A 22,432-nucleotide genomic window follows, 5' to 3' on the forward strand; every position below is an offset into this window, starting at 1 on the left:
TGAGATTATGCAACTCCCGAATACCGGAGGAACATTTTGTGTACTACCAAATGTCACAATGTAAATGGGTGATTATAAAGGTGCTTTACAGGTATCTCCGAAGGTGTTTGTTGGGTTGGCATAGATCGAGAATAGGATTTGTCAATCCATGTTTCGGAGAGGTATCTCTGGGCCCTCTCGGTAATACTCATCACTATAAGCCTTGCAAGCATTGTGACTAATGAGTTAGTTGCGGGATGAAGTATTACAGAATGAGTAAAGAGACTTGCCGGTAACGATATTGAACTAGGTATTGAGATACCGATGATCGAATCTCGGGCAAGTAACATACTGATGACAAAGGGAACAACATATGTTGTTATGCGGTTTGACCGATAATGATCTTCGTAGAATATGTAGGAACAAATATGAGCATCCAGGTTCCGCTATTGGTTATTAACCGGATACGTGTCTCGGTCATGTCTACATAGTTCTCGAACCCGTAGGGTCCGCACGGTTAACGTTCGATGATGATTGGTATTATGAGTTTATGTGATATGTTGTACCGAAGATTGTTCGGAGTCCCGGATGTGATCACGGACATGATGAGGAGTCTCTAAATGGTTGAGACATAAAGATTGATATATTGGACGACTATGTTTGGACATTGGAATGGTTCTAGATAAGTTCGGGCATTTACCGGAGTACCGGCGGGGCGGGGGGGGGGGGGGGTTACCGGAACCCCTCGCCCTCGGGGAGTGTATGGGCCTTATTGGGCTTTAGTGGGAGAGAGGAGGAGGCGGCCAGGTGGAGGGGCCGGCCCCCCTTTCCTTCCCTCTCTCTCCCGCTTCCTTGCTCTCCTACTCCAACTTGGGAAGGGGGAATCCTACTCCCACTGGGAGTAGGACTCCCCCCTTGGGTGCGCCATAGAGGGCCAGCCCTCCCCCTCCTCCACTCCTTTATATACGGGGGAGGGGGCACCCTGTGGCATGAATGTTCAGATCCAAATGATTCAAAATAAAAGTTCATATTGACATAAGAAATAGTAATACTTCAAGCATACTAATTAAAGTAATCATGTCTTCTCAAAATAACATGGCTAAAGAAAGTTATCCCTACAAAATCATATAGTCTGGCCGTTGCTCTATCTTCATCACACAAAGTATTTAATCCTGCATAACCCCGATGACAAGCCAAGCAATTGTTTCATACTTTAGTAATCTCAAACTTTTTCAACTTTCACGGAATACATGAGCGTGAGCCATGGACATAGCACTTTATGTGGAATAGAATGGTGGTTGTGGAGAAGACAAAAAAAGGAGAAGATAGTCTCACATCAACTAGGCGTGTCAACAGGCTATGGAGATGCCCATTAATAGATATCAATGTGAGTGAGTAGGGATTGCCATGCAACAGATGCACTAGAGCTATAAATGTATGAAAGCTCAACAAAAGAAACTAAGTGGGTGTGCATCCAACTCGCTTGCTCACAAAGATCGAGGGCATTTTGAGGAAGCCCGTCATTGGAATATACAAGCCAAGTTCTATAATGAAAAATTCCCACTAGTATATGAAAGTGACAACTCTCTATCATGAAGATCATGGTGCTACTTTGAAGCACAAGTGTGGTAAGAGGATAGTAGCATTGTCCCTTCTCTCTTTTTCTCTCATTTTTTTTCTTTTATTCTTTTTTTCCTTTTTTTCTTTTGGCCTTTCTCTCTTTTTTTCTTTGGCCTTTCTCTTTTTTTTCTTTTGTAAAGTCCGAAGTCTCATCCCGACTTGTGGGGGAACCATAGTCTCCATCATCCTTTCCTCACTGGGACAATGCTCTAACAATGAAGATCATCACACTTTTATTTAGTTATAACTCAAGATTACAACTCAATACTTAGAACAAGATATGACTCTACATGAATGCCTCCGGCGGTGTACCGGAATATGCAATGAATCAAGAGTGACATGTATGAAAATTATGAAGGTGACCTTGCCACAAATACGATGTCAACTACATGATCATGCAAAGAGCAATATGACAATGATGATGCGTGTCATATAAACGGAACGGTGGAAAGTTGCATGGCAATATATCTCAGAAAGGCAATGGAAATGCCATAATAGGTAGGTATGGTAGCTGTTTTGAGGAAGGTATATGATGGGTGTATGGTACCGGCAAAAGTTGCGCGGCACAAGAGAGGCTAGCAATGGTGGAAGGGTGAGAGTGCGTATAATCCATGGACTCAACATTAGTCAAAAGAACTCATATACTTATTGCAAAAATCCACAAGTCATCAAAAACAAAGTATTACACGCATGCTCCTAGGGGGATAGATTGGTAGGAAAAGACCATCGCTCGTCCCCAACCGTCACTCATAAGGAAGACAATCAATAAATAAAATTGTGCTCCAACTTCATCACAAAGCGGTTCACCATACGTGCATGCTACAGGAATCACAAACTTCAACACAAGCATTCTTTAAATTCATAATCACCCAACTAGCATGACTTCAATATCACTACCTCCATATCTCAAAACAATTATCAAGTATCAAATTGATCATAGCATCCAATTCACTTTCTATGATAGTTTTTATTATACCCAACTTGGATGCCTACCATTCTAGGACCAATTTTATAACCATAGCAAATACCATGCTGTTCTAAAAGACTCTCAAAATAATATAAGTGAAGCATGAGAGACTAGCAATTTCTACAAAATTAAGCCACCGCCGTGCTCTAAAAGATATAAGTGAAGCACTAGAGCAAAAACTATCTAGCTCAAAAGATATAAGTGAAGCACATAGAGTATTATAATAAATTCTAATCAAGTGGGATTCTCCAAAAGGTGTGTATAGAAAGGATGATTGTGGAGAACTAAAAAGCAAAAACTAATATCATATAAGACGCTCCAAGCAAAACACATATCATGTGGCGAATAAAAATATAGCTCCAAGTAAAGTTACCAATGAACGAAGACGAAAGAGGGGATGCCTTCCGGGGGCATCCCCAAGCTTACAATTTTGGCTATTCTTGAATATCTTGGGGTGCCATGGTCATCCCCAAGCTTAGGATTTTGCCACTCCTTATTCCATAGTCCATCAAATCTTTACGCAAAACTTGAAAACTTCACAACACAAAACTCAACAGGAAATCTCATAAGCTCCGTTAGTGAAAGAAAGCAAAACCACCACATAATGTACTATAATGAACTCATTATTTATTTATATTGGTGTTGAACCTACTGTATTCCAAGTTCTCTATGGTTCATACCACTTAATACTAGCCATAGATGCATCAAAATAAGCAAACAACACACAAAAAACAGAATCTGTCAAAAACAGAACAGTCTGTAGAAATCTGTAACTAACGAAAACTTCTGGAACTCTAAAAATCCTACCAAAATATGAAGTCCTGGAAAATTTGTCTAATGATCAACGGAAAAAAGAATCAACGCAAAATCACGTTTCTGTGATTTAACAAAACTAATTTCGTGCGTGCAAAGTTTCTGTTTTTCAGCAGAATCAAATTAACTATCACCGTAGGTTATCCTATAGGTTCAACTTGGCACAAACACTAATTAAAACATAAAAACACATCTAAAAAGAAGGTAGATGCAAAATTTTATTACTAAACAGAAACAAAAACAAAAAACACAAATAAAATTGGGTTGCCTCCCAACTAGCGCTATCGTTTAACGCCCCTAGCTAGGCATAAAAGGGAAGATAGATCTAAGTAGTGCCATCTTTGGCACTCAATTCATAAGTAGCTCGCATGATAGATTCATAAGGTAATTTAATTTTCTTTCTTGGAAAGTGCTCCATGCCTTTCCTTAATGGAAATTGGAATTTAAAATTCCCTTCCTTCATATCAATAATTGTGCCAATTGTTCTAAGGAAAGGTCTACCAAGAATAATAGGGCAAGAAAGATTGCAATCTATATCAAGAATGATAAAATCTACGGGCACCAAATTTCTATTTGCAACAATGAGAACATCATTGATCCTTCCCATTGGCTTTTTAATGGTGGAATTCGCAAGGTGCAAATTTAAAGAGCAATCATAAAGATCATAGAAACCTAGAATATCAAATAAAGTTTTCGGAATCGTGGAAACACTAGCACCCAAATACACAAAGCAAAACACTCATGATCTTTAATTTTAATCTTTATAGTAGGTTCCCACTCATCATTAAGTTTTCTAGGTATAGAAACTTCCAAATTAAGTTTTTCATCATAAGATTGCATCAAGGCATCAACGATATGTTTGGTAAAAGCTTTATTTTGACTATAAGCATGAGGAGAATTAACAACGGATTGCAACAAGGAAATACAACCTTCTAAAGAACAATTATCATAATCAAATTCCTTGAAATCTGAGATAGTGGGTTCAATGCTATTTAAAATCATGACCTCTCCAATCCCACTTTTACCAAATTTAGCATCAAGATCTAAAAATTCCGAATTATTGGGATGCCTTCTAACTAAAGTTGACTCATCTCCAGTCCCATTATTATTAAGATTCATATTGCAAAACAAAGATCTAATAGGGGACACATCAATAACTTTAAGATCTTCATCATTATTTTCATGGAAACTAGAAGAACACGCCTTTACAAAGCAATCTTTCTTAGCACACAATCTAGCGGTTCTTTCTTTGCACTCATCAATGGAAATTCTCATAGCTTTGAGAGACTCATTGATATCATGCTTAGGATGAGTAGATCTAAGTTTAGAGAATCAACATCAAGTGAAAGTCTATCAACGTTCCTAGCCAAATCATCAACTTTGAGCAATTTTTCTTCAAGCAAGGCGTTAAAATTCTTTTGAGAGATCATAAATTATTTCACACTATTCTCAAAATCAGAGGGCATCTTATTAAAATTACCATAAGAATTATTGTAGGAATTTCCATAATTATTAGAGGAATTACTAGGATTAAAGTTTCCTCTATAAGCATTGTTTTCGTAACTATTCCTACCAACAAAATTCACATCCATAGATTCAGTATTATTCTCAATCAAAGTAGACAAAGAAATATCATTGGGATCAAAAGGAGCACTCTTAGTAGCAAATAATTTCATAAATTCATCCATCTTTCCACTCAAAACATTGATTTCTTCTATAGCATGCACTTTTTTACTAGAAGATCTTTTGGTGTGCCATTGAGAATAATCAGCCATAATATTATCAAGAAGTTTTGTAGCATCTCCTAAAGTGATTTCCATAAACGTGCCTTATGCGGCCGAATCTAAGATATTTCTAGAAGCAAAGTTCAAACCGGCATAATTTTTTTAATGATCATCCATAAATTCAAACCATGAGTATGGCAATTGCGAATCATCAATTTCATTCTTTCCCAAGATTGGGCAACATGCTCATGATCAAGTTGTTTAAAATTCATAATATCGTTCCTAAGAGTGATGATCTTAGCGGGAGGAAAATATTTAGAGATAAAATCATCTTTGCACTTGTTCCAAGAGTCAATACTATTTTTAGGCAAAGACGAAAACCAAACTTTAGCACGATCTCTAAGGGAAAATGGAATTAACTTCAATTTAACAATATCATTGTCCGTATCTTTCTTCTTTTGCATATCACACAAATTAACAAAGTTGTTTAGATGAGTAGCGGCATCTTCACTAGGAAGGCCGGCGAATTGATCTTTCCTAACAAGATTCAGCAAAGCAGTATTGATTTCACAAGACTCAACATCATTAAGAGGAGAAATCGGAGTACTAAGGAAATCATTATTATTAGTATTGGAGAAATCACACAATTTGGTATTATCTTGCGCCATGGCAACAAGTAATCCAACACACAAGCAAATAGAAAAAGGCAAGCGAAAGCGAGAGAGGATATTGGGAAAGAGAGGGCAAATAAAACGGCAAGGGTGAAGTGGGGGAGAGGAAAATGAGAGGCAAATGGCAAATAATGTAAATGCGAGGGAGATGAGTTTGTGATGGGTACTTGGTATGTCTTGACTTGAGCGAAGACCTCCCCGGCAACGGCGCCAGAAATCCTTCTTGCTATGTCTTGAGCTTGTGTTGGTTTTCCTTGAAGAGGAAAGGGTGATGCAGCAATAGTAGCGTAAGTATTTCCCTCAGTTTTTGAGAACCAAGGTATCAATCCAGTAGGAGGCTCCTCAAAAGTCCCACACACCTACACAAACAAACAAAGAACTCGCAACCAACGCAATAAAGGGCTTGTCAATCCCTTCACGACCACTTGCGAAAGTGAGATCTGATAGAGATAGTATGATAAGATAAATATATTTTTGGTATTTTATGATATAGATTGGAAAAGTAAAGATGCAAATAAAAGTAGATGGAAAGCTTATATGATAAAAGATAGACCCGGGGGCCATAGGTTTCACTAGTGGCTTTCTCTCAAGATAGCATAAGTATTATGGTGGGTGAACAAATTACTGTCGAGCAATTGATAGAAAAGCGAATAATTCTGAGATTATCTAGGCATGATCATGTATATAGGCATCATGTCTGCGACAAGTAGACCGACTCCTTCCTGCATTTATTACTATTACTCCACACATCGACCGCTATCCAGCATGCATCTAGAGTATTAAGTTCATAAGAATAGAGTAACACATTAAGAAAGATGACATGATGTAGAGGGATAAACTCATGCAATATGATATAAACCCCACCTTTTTATCCTCGGTGGCAACAATACAATACGTGCTTTGCAACCCCTATTATCACTGGGTAAGGACACCGCAAGATTGAACCCAAAGCTAAGCACTTCTCCCATTGCAAGAAAGATCAATCTAGTAGGCCAAACCAAACTGATAATTCAAAGAGACTTGCAAAGATAACTCAATCATACATAAAAGAATTCAGAGGAGATTCAAATATTTCTCATAGATAAACTTGATCATAAACCCACAGTTCATCGGATCTCGACAAACACACCGCAAAAAGAGTTACATCGAACAGATCTCCACAAGAGAGGGGGAGAACATGGCATTGGGATCCAAAAAGAGAGAAGAGGCCATCTAGCTAATAACTATGGACCCGAAGGTCTGTGGTAAACTACTCACAACTCATCGGAGGGGCTATGGTGTTGATGTAGAAGCCCTCCGTGGTCGATTCCCCCTTTCGGCGGAGCACCGGCGAAGGCTCCAAGATGGGATCTCACGGATACAGAAGGTTACGGTGGTGGAATTTTTTTTTCGTTGGCTCCCTGGATGTTTTCGGGGTACATGGGTATATATAGGAGGAAGAGGTAGGTCGGTGGCCGCCCGAGGGGCCCACGAGATAGGGGGCGCGCCTTGTAGGGGTGGGCGTGCCCTCCACCCTCGTGGCCACCTCGGCTGCATCTTTGCTTGCACTCCAAGTCCTCTGGAGCACGTTTGTTCCAAAAATCATGCTCCCAAACGTTTCATTCCGTTTGGACTCCGTTTGATATTCCTTTTCTTCAAAATACTGAAATAGGCAAAAAAACAGCAATACGGACTGGGCCTCCAGTTAGTAGGTTAGTCCCAAAAATGATATAAATGTGTAAAATAAAGCCCATAAACATCCAAAAGGGGTAATATAATAGCATGGAACAATCAAAAATTATAGATACGTTGGAGACGTATCACACCCCTTAGACATAAGTTGACAATTGTTTAGCCGTGTGCAGTGCCCCCCTCCACAGTTACACACCTGGGTCATATCGTCATAGTGCTTAGGTGAAGCCCTGCACCGGTAACTTCATCATCACCGTCACCACGCCGTCGTGCTGATGAAACTCTCCCTCGGCCTCAACTAGATCAAGAGTACGAGGGACGTCTCTGAGCTGAATGTGTGCTGAACGTGAAGGTGCCGTACGTTTGGTGCTTGGATTGGTTGGATCGCGAAGACGTTCGACTACATCTACCACGTTAACTAAACACTTCCGCTTTCGGTCTACAAGGGTACATGGACACACTCTCCCCTCTCATTGCTATGCATCACATAGATAGATCTTGCGTGATCGTAGGATTTTTTTTGACATTACCGCATTCCCCAACAAAATAAGGAGCATCAAAGATAAACATCACATGCAATCAAAATATGTGACATGATATGGCCATCATCGTCTTGTGCTTTTGATATCCATCTTCAAAGCATCATCATGATCTCCATTGTCACCGGCTCGACACCTTGATCTCCAACGTAGCATCGAGGTCGTCTCGCCAACTTTTGCTTCTACAACTATCGCTACCGCTTATTCATAAAGTAAAGCAATTACATGGCGTTTGCATTTCATAGAATAAAGTGACAACCATAAGGCTCCTGCAGGTTGCCGATAACTTTTACAAAAACATGGTCATCTCATACAATAACATATATCAGATCATGTCTTGACCATACCACATCACAACATGTCATGCAAAAACAAGTTAGACGTCCTCTACTTTGTTGTTGCAAGTTTTACGTGGCTGCTAAGGGCTTCTAACAAGAACCGTTCTTACCTACGGCATAAAACCAAAACGGTGATTTATCAAGTTTGTTGTTTTAACCTTCAACAAGGACCGACCGCAATCAAATTCGATTCAACTAAAGTTGGAGAAACAGATACCCACCAGCCACCTTTATGCAAAACTAGTTGCATGTCTATCGGTGGAACCGGTCTCATGAACATGGTCATGCAAGGTTGGTCCGGGCTGCTTCATCCAGCAATACCACCGAATCAAAATAAGACATTGGTGGTAAGTAGTATTACGATCACCACCCACAACTCTTTGTATTCTAGTCGTGCATATCACCTATGCATAGACCTGGCTCTGATGCCACTGTTGGGAAACATAGCATGCAATTTCATAAAAATTCCTACGCTCACGCAACATCTATTTAGGAGATGCATAACGACGAGAGGGGGACAGTGTGTCTACGTACTCTCGTAGACCGAAAGTGGAAGCATTTTCCAACGTGGTTGATGTAGTCAAATTTCTTTTCGTTCTAACCAATCAAGCACCGAACATACGGTACCTTCGAGTTCTGCACACGTTCAACTCGATGACGTCCCTCGAACTCTTGATCCAACAGAGTGTCCAGGAAGTAGATGAGTTCCATCAACACGACGGCGTGGTGACGGTAATGGTGAAGTTATCCGCACAGGACTTCACCTAAGCACTACGAGAATATTACCTGAGTTGTAAACTGTGGAGGGGGGCGCCACACATGGCTAACAATTGTTGGTGTGTGTTCTAGGCGCCCCCTCCCCATATATATATAGGTGGGAGGGGGAGGGGAGCATCCTTGGGGTGCCCAAGTAGGATGAATCTACTTGGGCTCCCTAGTCCAATTCGGCCCCCCTTTCCTTTTACCAGAAGGGGGAAAACGGGAAGAGGGAAGGAGGAATGAAAGTGGGGCCGAACCCCCTGCTCCTTCTCCTATTCGGCCTCCTACCATAAGGATGGGGGGGGGGGCGCCACCCCTTGTGGGCTGGTGTGCTCCCCTCCTATGGCCCATATGGCCCATTATTCCCCCGGGGGTTCCGGTAACCCCCCCCCCCGGTAGTCCGATAAATACCCGATACTACCCGGAACACTTCCGATGTCCGAATACTATCATCATATATATCAATCTTTACCTATCGACCATTTTGAGACTCCTCATCATGTCCATGATCTCATCCGGGACTCTGAACAACATTTGTTCACCAAATCACATAACTCATAAAATACAAAATCATCATCAAATGTTAAGCGTGCGGACCCTACGGGTTCGAGAACTATGTAGACATGACCGAGACACCTCTCCGGTAAATAACCAATAGCGGAACCTGGATTATCATATTTTCTCGCACATATTCTACGAAGATCTTAATCGGTCGAACCGTTATGACAACATACATTATTCCTTTTGTCATTGGTATGTTACTTGCCCGAGATTCGATCGTTGGTATCTTCATACCTAGTTCAATCTTGTTGCTGGAAAGTCTATTTACTCGTTCTGTAATGCATCATCCTGCAACTAACTCATTAGTAACTTTGCTTGCAAGGCTTCTTATGATGTGCATTATCGAGAGGGTCCAGAGATACCTCTCCGATACTCGGAGTGACAAATCCTAATGTTGATCTACGCCAACCAAAGAAACACCTTCGGAGATACCTGTAGAGCATCTTTATAATCACCCAGTTATGTTGTGACGTTTGATAACACACAAGGCATTCCTCCAGTATCTAGGAGTTGCATAATCTCATAGTCGGAGGAATATGTATTTGACATGAAGAAAGCAATAGCAATAAAACTGAACTATCATTGGGCTAAGCTAACGGATGGGTCTTGTCCATCACATCATTCTCTAATGATGTGATCCCGTTCATCAAATAACAACACATGTGTATGGTTAGGAAACTTAACCATCTTTGATTAACGAGCTAGTCTAGTAGAGGCTTACTAGGGACACGGTGTTTTGTCTATGTATCCTCAAATGTATCATGTTTCCGATTAATACAATTCTAGCATGAATAATAAACATTTATCATGAAATAAAAAAATATAAAATAACAACTTTATTATTGCCTCTAGGGCACATTTCCTTCAAAAACAACTTTCTCAAAAAGTTCATGAGAAATATCGGGATAAAAGTAGGGGATGATTTCCATGGGAGCTAGGATCATCTTGGTCAAGGTATGCATTTCTTCCATGGGGATTCACCACATGCTTGACTTTGATCTGCCGCCTTTAGGCGCTGAAAGCCATTGACAAACTTCAAAGTGGATTCCTTTCGGCGGGCTTGGATCATGCTAGAGGTGGGCAGTGCCTGGCCGCTTGGGATGTGGTATGTGCACCGGTGGAATGTGGGAGTCTCAGGCTTTAGAATCTCAAAGCTCTTAACGATACCTTGCATACCAATTGGTTGTGAGCTTCTAGAATGAACCCAGGTCTTCGTGGGCGAGATAAAATTAAGCAGTGTTTGACGAGGCATTGGCCCTGTTTGAGGCCTCAACTAAGATCACATTAAATGGTGGAGAGTCTATGCTTTTCTAGCAAGACCCCTGAATGGGGGCATGGTCGTTAAGTATATTGTGCATGTGTGCTCGAGAGGGTCAAGCCAAGGGCAGCTGGATTGAGGGCAATGGCGCAAGGCCAGGATGGTTAAGGGATCTTCGCGGTTGCTTGTCCTCGCGTGCCATTATCCAGTTCTTGCATTTCTAGATGGCGGTGTTGGAGAACGTAGTAATTTCAAAAAAATTCCTACACACACGCAAGATCATGGTGATGCATAGCAACGAGAGGGGAGAGTGTGTCCACGTACCCTCATAGACCGAAAGCGGAAGCATTAGAACAACACGGTTGATGTAGTCATACATCTTCACGGCCCGATCGATCAAGCACCAAAACTACGGCGCCTCCGAGTTCTAGCACACGTTCAGCTCGATGATGTCCCTCGTACTCCGATCCAACAGAGTGTCGAGGGAGAGTTCCATCAGCATGACGGCATGGTAACGATCTTGATCTTCTACCTATTAGAGATCGTAGCAGAAATTTAAAATTTTCTACGCATCACCAAGATCAATCTATGGAGTAATCTAGCAACGAGGGAAAGGGGAGTGCATCTACATACCCTTGTAGATCGCTAAGAGGAAGCGTTACAAGAATGTGGATGAAGGAGTCGTACTCGTAGCGATTCAGATCGCGGTTGATTCCGATCTAAGCGCCGAACAACGACGCTCCGCGTTCAACACACGTGCAGCCTGGTGACGTCTCCCACGCCTTGATCCAGCAAGGAGAGAGGGAGAGGTTAGGGAAGACTCCATCCAGTAGCAGCACAACGGCGTGGTGGTGATGGAGGAGTGTGGCACTCCAGCAGGGCTTCGCCAAGCACTGCGAGAGACGAGGAGGGAGAGAGGTAGGGTTGCGCCTTGGAGAGAATAACTCATATGTTGGGCAGCACCTAGACCTCAACTATATATAGGGGGGAAGGGGGGTGCGCCCCCTCTAGGGTTCCCACCCCAAGGGGTGCGGCAGCCCCTAGATCCCATCTAGGGTGGCGGCCAAAGGGGGAGAGGGGGAGGCGCACCTGGGGTGGGCCTTAGGGCCCATCTTCCCTAGGGTTTGCCCCCTTCTTCTCTTGAGATGCCTCGGGCCTTGGTGGGGGGGGGGGCGCCCCAGCCCACCTAGGGGCTGGTCCCTCCCAACTATTGGCCCACACAAGCCTCTGGGGCTGGTGGCCCCTCCCGGTGGACCCCCGGACCCTTCCGGTGGTCCCGGTACATTACCGGTGATGCCCGGAACACTTCCAGTGGCCAAAACCTCACTTCCTATATATAAATCTTTACCTCCGGACCATTTCGGAACTCCTCGTGACATCTGGGATCTCATCTGGGACTCCGAACAACATTTGGTAACCACGTATATCTATTCCCTATAACCCTAGCGTCATCGAACCTTAAGTGTGTAGACCCTACGGGTTCGGGAACCATGCAGACATGACCGAGACAACTCTGCGACCAATAACCAACAGCGGGATCTGGATACCCATGTTGGCTCCCACATGTTCCACGATGATCTCATCGGATGAACCACGATGTCAAGGATTTAATCAATCCCGTATACAATTCCCTTTGTCTACTGGTATGATACTTACCCGAGATTCGATCGGCGGTATCCCGATACCTTGTTCAATCTCGTTACCGGCAAGTCTCTTTACTCGTTCCGTAACACATCATCCCGTGATCAACTCCTTGATCACATTGTGCACATTATGATGATGTCCTACCGAGTGGGCCCAGAGATACCTCTCCGTCACACGGAGTGACAAATCCCAATCTCGATTCGTGCCAACCCAACAGACACTTTCGGAGATACCCGTAGTGCACCTTTATAGCCACCCAGTTACGTTGTGACGTTTGGTACACCCAAAGCATTCCTACGGTATCCAGGATTTGCACAATCTCATGGTCTAAGGAAATGATACTTGACATTAGAAAAGCTTTACCAAACGAACTACACGATCTTGTGCTATGCTTAGGATTGGGCCTTGTCCATCACATCATTCTCCTAATGATGTGATCCCGTTATCAACGACATCCAATGTCCATGGTCAGGAAACCGTAACCATCTATTGATCAACGAGCTAGTCAACTAGAGGCTTACTAGGGACATGGTGTTGTCTATGTATCCACACATGTATCTGAGTTTCCTATCAATACAATTCTAGCATGGATAATAAAAAATTGTCATAAACAAAGAAATATAATAATAACCATTTTATTATTGCCTCTAGGGCATATTTCCAACAGTCTCCCACTTGCACTAGAGTCAATAATCTAGTTCACATCACTATGTGATTGTGATGAATCAACGCCCATGGGGTTTGATCATATCTTCCTTTTGAGAGAGGTTCTTAGTCAACGGATCTGAACCTTTCAGATCCGTGTGTGCTTTGCAAATCTCTATGTCATCTCCTAGATGCAGCTACCATTCTCTATTTGGAGCTATTCCAAATAACTGTTCTACAATACGAATCCGGTTTGCTACTCAGAATAATCCGGATTAGTGTAAAAGCTTGCATCGGCGTAACCCTTGACGACGAACTCTTTTACCACCTCCATAATCGAGAAAATTCCTTAGTCCACTAGTTACTAAGGAAATGTTTTGACCGTTGTCTTGTGATCCATTCCTGGATCATTCTTGTACCCTTTGACTGACTCATGGCAAGGCACACTTCAAGTGCGGTACACAACATAGCATACTGTAGAGCCTACGTCTGAAGCATAAGGGACGACCTTCGTCCTTTCTCTCTCTTCTGCCGTGGTCATGTCTTGAGTCTTACTCAATATTCACACCTTATAACACAGCCAAGAACTCCTTCTTTGCCGATATATTTTGAACTCCTTCAAAATCTTGTCACGATATGTATTTATTTGAAAGTACTATTAAGCGTTTTTGATCTATCATTATAGATCTTGATGCTCAATGTTCAAGTAGCTTAATCCAGGTTTTCCATTGAAAAACACTTTTCAAATAACCCTATATGCTATCCAGAAATTCTACATCATTTCTGATCAACAACATGTTAATAACATATACTCATCAGAAATTCTATAGTGCTCCCACTCACTTCTTTGGAAATACAAGTTTCTCATAAACTTTGTATAAACCCAAAATCTTTGATTATCTCATCAAAGCGTATATTCCAACTCTGAGATGCTTACTCCAATCCTTAGAAGGATTGCTGGAGCTTTGCATACTTGTTAGCATCTTTTAGGATTGACAAAACCTGTTGGTTGTATCACATACAACCTTACCTCAAGAATATCATCGAGGAAACAATGTTTTTTGACATCCTATCTGCAAGATTTCATAAATCATGCAGTAACTGCTAATATAATTCCAACAAACTCTTTAGCATCGCTACGAGTGAGAAAGTCTCATCGCAGTCAACTCCTTGAGCTTGTCAGAAAACATCTTAATGACAAGTCGAGCTTTCTTAATGGTGACACTTACCATCATTGTCCGTCTTCCTTTTAAAATACATCTGTACTCAATAGCCTTACGACCATCGAGTAGTTCTGCCAAAGTCTACACTTTGTTTTCATACATGGATCCTCTCTTAGATTTTATGGCCTCGAGCCATTCATCGGAATCCGGGCCCACAATCGCTTCTCCATAGCTCGTAGGTTCATTGTTGTCTAGCAACATGACCTCCAAGACAGGATTACGTACCACTCTGAAGCAGTACGCATCCTTGTCGACCTATGAGGTTTGGTAGTGACTTGACCCGAAGTTTCATGATCACTATCATAAACTTCTACTTCAATTGGTGTAGGTGCCATAGGAACAACTTCCTGTGCCCTGCTACACACTAGTTGAAGTGATGGTTCAACAACCTCATCAAGTCTCCACCATCCTCCCACTCAATTCTTTCAAGAGAAACCTTTCCTCGAGAAAGGACCCGTTTGTAGAAACAATCACTTTTGCTTTCGGATTTGAAATAGGAGGTATACCCAACTGTTTTGGGTGTCCTTTGAAGATGTATTTATCCGCTTTGGGTTCGAGCTTATCAGGATGAAACTTTTTCACATAAGAGTCGCAGCCCCAAACTTTCAAGAAACGACAGCTTAGGTTTCTCTAAACCATAGTTCATACGGTGTCATCTCAACGGAATTACGTGGTGCCCTATTTAAAGTGAATGCAGTTGTCTCTAATGCCTAACCCATGAACGATAGTGGTAATTCGATAAGAGACATCATGGTATGCCCCATATCCAATAGGGTGCATCTATGATGTTTGGACACACCATCACACTATGGTGTTCCAGGCGGTGTTAGTTGTGAAACAATTTCCACAATCTCTCAATTGTGTACCAAACTCGCAACTCAGATATTCATCTCTATGATCATATCATAGACATTTTATCATCTTGTCACAAAGATCTTCAACTTCACTCTGAAATTACTTGAACCTTTCAATAATTCAGACTTGTGTTTCATCAAGTAAATATACTCAACATCTACTCAAATCATCTGTGAAGTAAGAACATAACGATATCCACTGCATGCCTCAGCACTCATTGGACTGCACACATCAAAATGTGTTACTTCCAACAAGTTGCTTTCTTGTTCCATCTTACTGAACACAAGGCTTTTCAGTCATCTTGCCCATGTGGTATGATTTGCATGTATCAAGTGATTCAAAATCAAGTGAGTCCAAACGATCCATCTGCATGGAGTTTCTTCATGCTACATACCAATAGACATGGTTCGCATGTCTCAAACTTTTCAAAAAACGAGTGAGTCCAAAGATCCATCAACATGGAGCTTCTTCATGCGTTTTATACCAATATGACTTACATGGCAGTGCGACAAGTAGGTGGTACTATCATTACTATCTTATATCTTTTGACATGAACATGTGTATCACTAGGATCGAGATTCAATAAACCATTCATTTTAGGTGCAAGACCATTGAAGGTATTATTCAAATAAACAGAGTAACCGTTATTCTCCTTAAATGAATAACCGTATTGCGATAGACATAATTCAATCATGTCTATGCTCAACGCAAACACCAAATAAAAATTATTTAGGTTTAACACCGATCCCGATGGTAGAAGGAGCGTGCAATGCTTGATCACATCAACCTTGGAAATACTTCCAACACATATCGTCACCTCGCCTTTAGCTAGTCTCCGTTTATTCCGTAGCCTTTTATTTCTAGTTACTAACACTTAGCAACCGAACCGGTATCTATTACCATGGTGCTACTAGGAGTACTAGTAGAGTACACATTAATATAATGTATATCCAATATACTTCTATCGACCTTGCCTGCCTTCTTATCTACCAAGTATCTAGGGTAATTCTGCTCCAGTGACCGTTCCCCTTATTAAAAAAGCACTTAGTCTCGGGTTTGGGTTCAACCTTGGGTTTCTTCATTAGAGCAGCAGCTGATTTGCCGTTTCATGAAGTATCCCTTCTTACCCTTGCCCTTCTTGAAACTAGTGGTTTCACTAACCATCAAAAATTGATGCTCCTTCTTGATTTCGACTTTCGCGGTGTCAAACATCGCGAATATTTCAAGGATCATCATATCTATCCCTAATATGTTATAGTTCATCATGAAGCTCTAGTAGCTTGGTGGCAATGACTTTGGAGAAACATCACTGTCTCATTTGGAAGATTAACTCTCACTCGATTCAAGTGATTGTTGTACCCAGACAATCTGAGTACAAGCTCAACGATTGAGCTTTTCTCCCTTAGTTTGTAGGCTAAGAAAATCGTCGGAGGTCTTATACCTCTTGACATGGGCACGAGCCTGAAATCCCAATTTCAGCCCTCGAAACATCTCATATGTTCCGCGACGTTTCGAAATCGTCTTTGGTGCCTCAATTCTAAACCATTTAACATTACTGAACTATCACGTAGTTATCAAAACGTGTATGTCAAATGTTCGCAACATCCACAGACGACGTTCGAGGTTCAGCACACCGAGCGGTGCATTAAGGACATAAGCCTTGTACGCAGCAATGAGGACAATCCTCAGTTTACGGACCCAGTCTGCATAGTTTCTACTATCAACTTTCAACTATATTTTCTCTTGGAACATATCTAAACAGTAGAACTAAAGCGCGAGCTTACGACATAATTTGTAAAGACCTTTTGACTATGTTCAGGATAATTAAGTTCATCTTATGAACTCCCACTCAGATAGACATCCCTCTAGTCATCTAAGTGATTACATGATCTGAGTCAACTAGGCCGTGTCCGATCATCACGTGAGACAGACTAGTCATCATCGGTGAACATCTTCATGTTGATCGTATCTACCATACGACTCATGCTCGACCTTTCGGTCTCTTGTGTTCCGAGGCCATGTCCGTACATGCTAGGCTCGTCAAGTCAACCTAAGTGTTTCGCGTGTGTAAATCTGGCTTACACCCGTTGTATGTGAACGTTAGAATCTATCACACCCGATCATCACGTGGTGCTTCGAAACAACGAACTTTCGCAACGGTGCACAGTTAGGGGGAACACTTTCTTGAAATTTTAATGAGGGATCATCTTATTTACTACCGCCGTTCTAAGCAAATAAGATGCATAAACATGATAAACATCACATGCAATCAAAAAGTGACATGATATGGCCAATATCATTTTGCTCCTTTTGATCTCCATCTTCGGGGCTCCATGATCATCATCGTCACCGGCATGACACCACGATCTCCATCATCATGATCTCCATCATCATGTCTCCATGAAGTTGTCTCGCCAACTATTACTTCTACTACTATGGCTAACAGTTTAGCAATAAAGTAAAGTAATTACATGGCATTCTTCAATGACACGCAGGTCATACAATAAATTAAGACAACTCCTATGGCTCCTACCGGTTGTCATACTCATCGACATGCAAGTCATGACTCCTATTACAAGAACCTGATCAATCTCATACATCACATATCATTCATCACATTCTTTTGGCCATATCACATCACATAGCATACCCTGCAAAAACAAGTTAGACGTCCTCTAATAGTTGTTTGCATGTTTTACGTGGCTACTATGGGTTTCTAGCAAGAACGTTTCTTACCTACGCAAAAACCACAACGTGATATGCCAATTGCTGTTTACCCTTCATAAGGACCCTTTTCATCAAATCTGATCCGACTAAAGTGGGAGAGACTGGCACCCGCTAGCCACCTTATGCAACAAGTGCATCTCAGTCGGTGGAACCTGTCTCACGTAAGTGTACGTGTAAGGTCGGTCCGGGCCGCTTCATCCCACAATACCGTCGAAACAAGATTGGACTAGTAACGGTAAGCTTATTGAACAAAATCAATGCCCACAACAACTTGTGTTCTACTCGTGCATAGAAACTACGCATAGACCTAGCTCATGATGCCACTGTTGGAGATCGTAGCAGAAATTTAAAATTTTCTACGCATCACCAAGATCAATCTATGGAGTAATCTAGCAATGAGGGAAAGGGGAGTGCATCTACACACCCTTGTAGATCACTAAGCGGAAGCGTTACAAGAACGCGGATGAAGGAGTCGTACTCGTAGCGATTCAGATCGTGGTTGATTCCGATCTAAGCGCCGAACAACGGCGCCTCCGCGTTCAACACACGTGCAGCCCGGTGACGTCTCCCACACCTTGATCCAGCAAGGAGAGAGGGAGAGGTTGGGGAAGACTCCATCCAGCAGCACCACAACGGTGTGGTGGTGATGGAGGAGCATGGCACTCCAGCAGGGCTTCGCCAAGCACCGCGAGAGACGAGGAGGGAGAGAGGTAGGGATACGCCTTGGAGAGAATAACTCATATGTTGGGCAGCCCCTAGACCTCAACTATATATATAGGGGGGAAGGGGGGGTGCGCCCCCTCTAGGGTTCCCACCCCAAGGGGTGCAGCAGCCCCTAGATCCCATCTAGGGTGGCGGCCAAAGGGGGAGAGGGGGAGGCGCACCTGGGGTGGGCCTTAGGGCCCATCTGCCCTAGGGTTTGCCCCCTTCTTCTCTTGAGGCGCCTTGCGACTTGGTGGGGGGGATGCCCCAGCCCACCTAGGGGCTGGTCCCTCCCCACTATTGGCCCACGCAAGCCTCTAGGGCTGGTGGCCCCTCCCGGTGGACCCCCGGACCCTTCCGGTGGTCCCGGTACATTACCGATGATGCCCAGAACACTTCCGGTGGCCAAAACCTCACTTCCTATATATAAATCTTTACCTCCGGACCATTCCGGAACTCCTCGTGACGTCCGGGATCTCATCTGGGACTCCGAACATAATTCGGTAACCACGTATATCTATTCCCTATAACCCTAGCGTCATCGAACCTTAAGTGTGTAGACCCTACGGGTTCGGGAACCATGCAGACATGACCGAGACAACTCTCCGGCCAATAACCAACAGCGGGATCTGGATACCCATGTTGGCTCCCACATGTTCCACGATGATCTCATCGGATAAACCATGATGTCAAGGATTCAATCAATCCCGTATACAATTCCCTTTGTCTATTGGTATGATACTTACCCGAGATTCAATCGTCGGTATCCTGATACCTTGTTCAATCTCGTTACCGGCAAGTCTCTTTACTCGTTCCGTAACACATCATCCCGCGATCAACTCCTTGATCACATTGTGCACATTATGATGATGTTCTACCGAGTGGGCCCAGAGATACCTCTCCGTCACACGGAGTGACAAATCCCAGTCTCGATTCGTGCCAACCCAACAGACACTTTCGAAGATACCCGTAGTGCACCTTTATAGCCACCCAGTTACGTTGTGACGTTTGGTACACCCAAAGCATTCCTACGGCATCCGGGAGTTGCACAATCTCATGGTCTAAGGAAATGATAGTTGACATTAGAAAAGATTTAGCAAATGAACTACACGATCTTGTGCTATGCTTAGGATTGGGCCTTGTCCATCACATCCTTCTCCTAATGATGTGATCCCGTTATCAACGACATCCAATGTCCATGGTCAGGAAACCGTAACCATCTATTGATCAACTAGCTAGTCAACTGGAGGCTTACTAGGGACATGGTGTTGTCTATGTATCCACACATGTATCTGAGTTTCCTATCAATACAATTCTAGCATGGATAATAAACAATGATCATAAACAAGGAAATATAATAATAACCATTTTATTATTACCTCTAGGGCATATTTCCAACACTACCATCGCGGGCTTCGCCTAAGCACTGCTACAATATTATTGAGGAGGACAATAGTGGAGGGGGGCGCCGCACACGGCTAAGAGATCGAGAGATCAATTGTTGTGTCTAGAGGTGCCCCCCTGCCGCCGTATATAAAGGAGCAAGGGGGGAGGGGCGGCCGGTGTGACACTCCAAAAATTTAGTTTTGGTTTTTAGCAAATTCTTTGTTTGATTTGAAGGAGGCTATTTAAAATCTTTCAAAAAAAGATCCTTCTTCTCAAAATTTTCTCTTTTGACAAATATTTTATTTTTGGGTCATCCTCAACCTTGATGTTTAGTATTGAAGGCTTTTCATTGGGGTTGACTCATCACAATTAATTTTGGAAAGATTTTTAATTAAAAAGAAACCCTATGGGTTTTGGATTTATTCTTTTAATTCAAACCATTCTCTTTTGCCATGCTTCTTGTTGAAATTTTCTTCCAAAACCCCTCCCTCCACTGTGGGTCAAGTCAAATATCCAATCCAAGCAAGTTCAACCCATTTTTGATTTTTATTCTATTTATTTTATCCCCAAAACTATTTCTGTCATTTATTTTGGACCTAGGTGATTTACAAAGGAAGTACCAGATTTCTTTTGAGTTTTGATCCCAAACAAACTCCTCTGACTAGTCCTTAGTACCCCCAACCTAGATCCATCAAGATCCACTCTTCCACAATTCAAAATTTTCAAGTTTTGCTCACTGCAAGTTTGAACCAGATTTGTCTTTTTTGGTGAAATTCAATATTTTTCTTCTCCAAAAATTCTGGGATAAATCAGGCAACCCCTAGATGCATCAAGAGACCACCTCACCAAAGATCAGCTCCATAAAAATTTTCCACATGCCAAAATCATTTCATCGAACACCTGGCATGCACTGTTCCTAGCAAAATTCAGTAAAATTCAGAGTTTCAGCGTTTTAGTTCTGTCGTCAGTGTCGTTTTCTTTAGAGAGCGGCGTCAATCTCACTAGTGCCCGCTCTGGTGCGATGCTCACTGCTCCTTCTTATCTAGAGCGCCGCACGGTCATTTGGACGGGCACCAGCGTCGGTGGTGACGTGTCCCACCGACGCCGACAACTTCTGCGGTGGCAGAGCCACCCGTGGCGGCCGGCAGGGACCAGCACCACCTTTCGGCACTGTCTAGCACCGCCCAAGCCACCCGAAGCCTCCGCGCGGCTGTCTGCTGGCCTGTGCACGCTGTGGCGCCGTCGTCGTGGCCTGAGCAGCGCAGAGCGTGCTCTCTTCCGCCGCCGAGCTCCGTGAGCCGTTCCATCAGAAACTTGGAGTATCACCCAAGGCAGGCCAAGCTTAGAACTTGGACGGAACTAGTAGACCATCGCGATGATGCCTAGCCCCCTAAATCACCTGACCGACCACTGCCTTGTCGTAATCATCATCGGAGTTATCCCGTTCTCGGCCACCGCCTCGGACCGGCTATAAAAGGAGCCCTCGAGCTTGTTCTCGACCCAGCGCCACTCCCCCACCTCACTAGAGCCCCGCCTAGCCACTAGGAGGACCCCGAGGAGGTCTCCTTCCCCGACTCCGGCCGCTCCGATCCGCTTCGGGCTCCGACACGATCCACTCCGGCAAGGACACCTCCGCCTCCCAAACCGCGTTAGCAACCCTCTAGTGCACCCGCACGTCTGACCCTAGCCTCGATTTGGCATTTGCAGCTCTCCTAGGCGAGATCCACCACCGCCCAAACCGCCGTCCGCTGGAGTAAAGGCCGCCGTTGACGTGGTGCTCGCCGACGACCAACTCCACCACCCACAGACACAGAAGAGCACCCCGAGTCCGTAGGTACCATCCACTCCTCCTAACTCGCCGTGGATCGCCGCCGGCGACCACCGCAACCTTTGGGCGCCGGTGACTCTATTTTAAGGATTCAAACCTGACGGGTGGGACCCCCTCGTCAGCGTTTTCTTCTTCTTTTTGAACCGTTTTCTGAAAATGCCTTCAAACAGAATACGTTTTCCTTTGGGGTTGGCGTGTTTCTAATCGAAACGTTTTTTGTTTTTATAAACTACCCCCTGGAAACTTTCTGTTTCATTACAGATGAGTCCCTGGACTAAAACCCTAATAACGTTTAAATAGAAAATGATTTTTGATTGATTCTTTTTCTGTCATCTTTATTTTTCGGTGTAGTTTTTTATCACATTTATTTGAAACATATTTGGAACACTTTTTGTGCACACACGGTATTTACGTTAGTACGTGTTTTCTTTATACCGTAGATACCAGAGGAGGTGACGGAACCGCAAACTTCACCGAGCTAGACTCCGACTACTCCGAACCAGGCAAGCATGTTTGAACCTT

This window comes from Triticum aestivum, chromosome 1B (assembly GCF_018294505.1).
Source record: "Triticum aestivum cultivar Chinese Spring chromosome 1B, IWGSC CS RefSeq v2.1, whole genome shotgun sequence".
Taxonomy (NCBI): Eukaryota; Viridiplantae; Streptophyta; class Magnoliopsida; order Poales; family Poaceae; genus Triticum; species Triticum aestivum.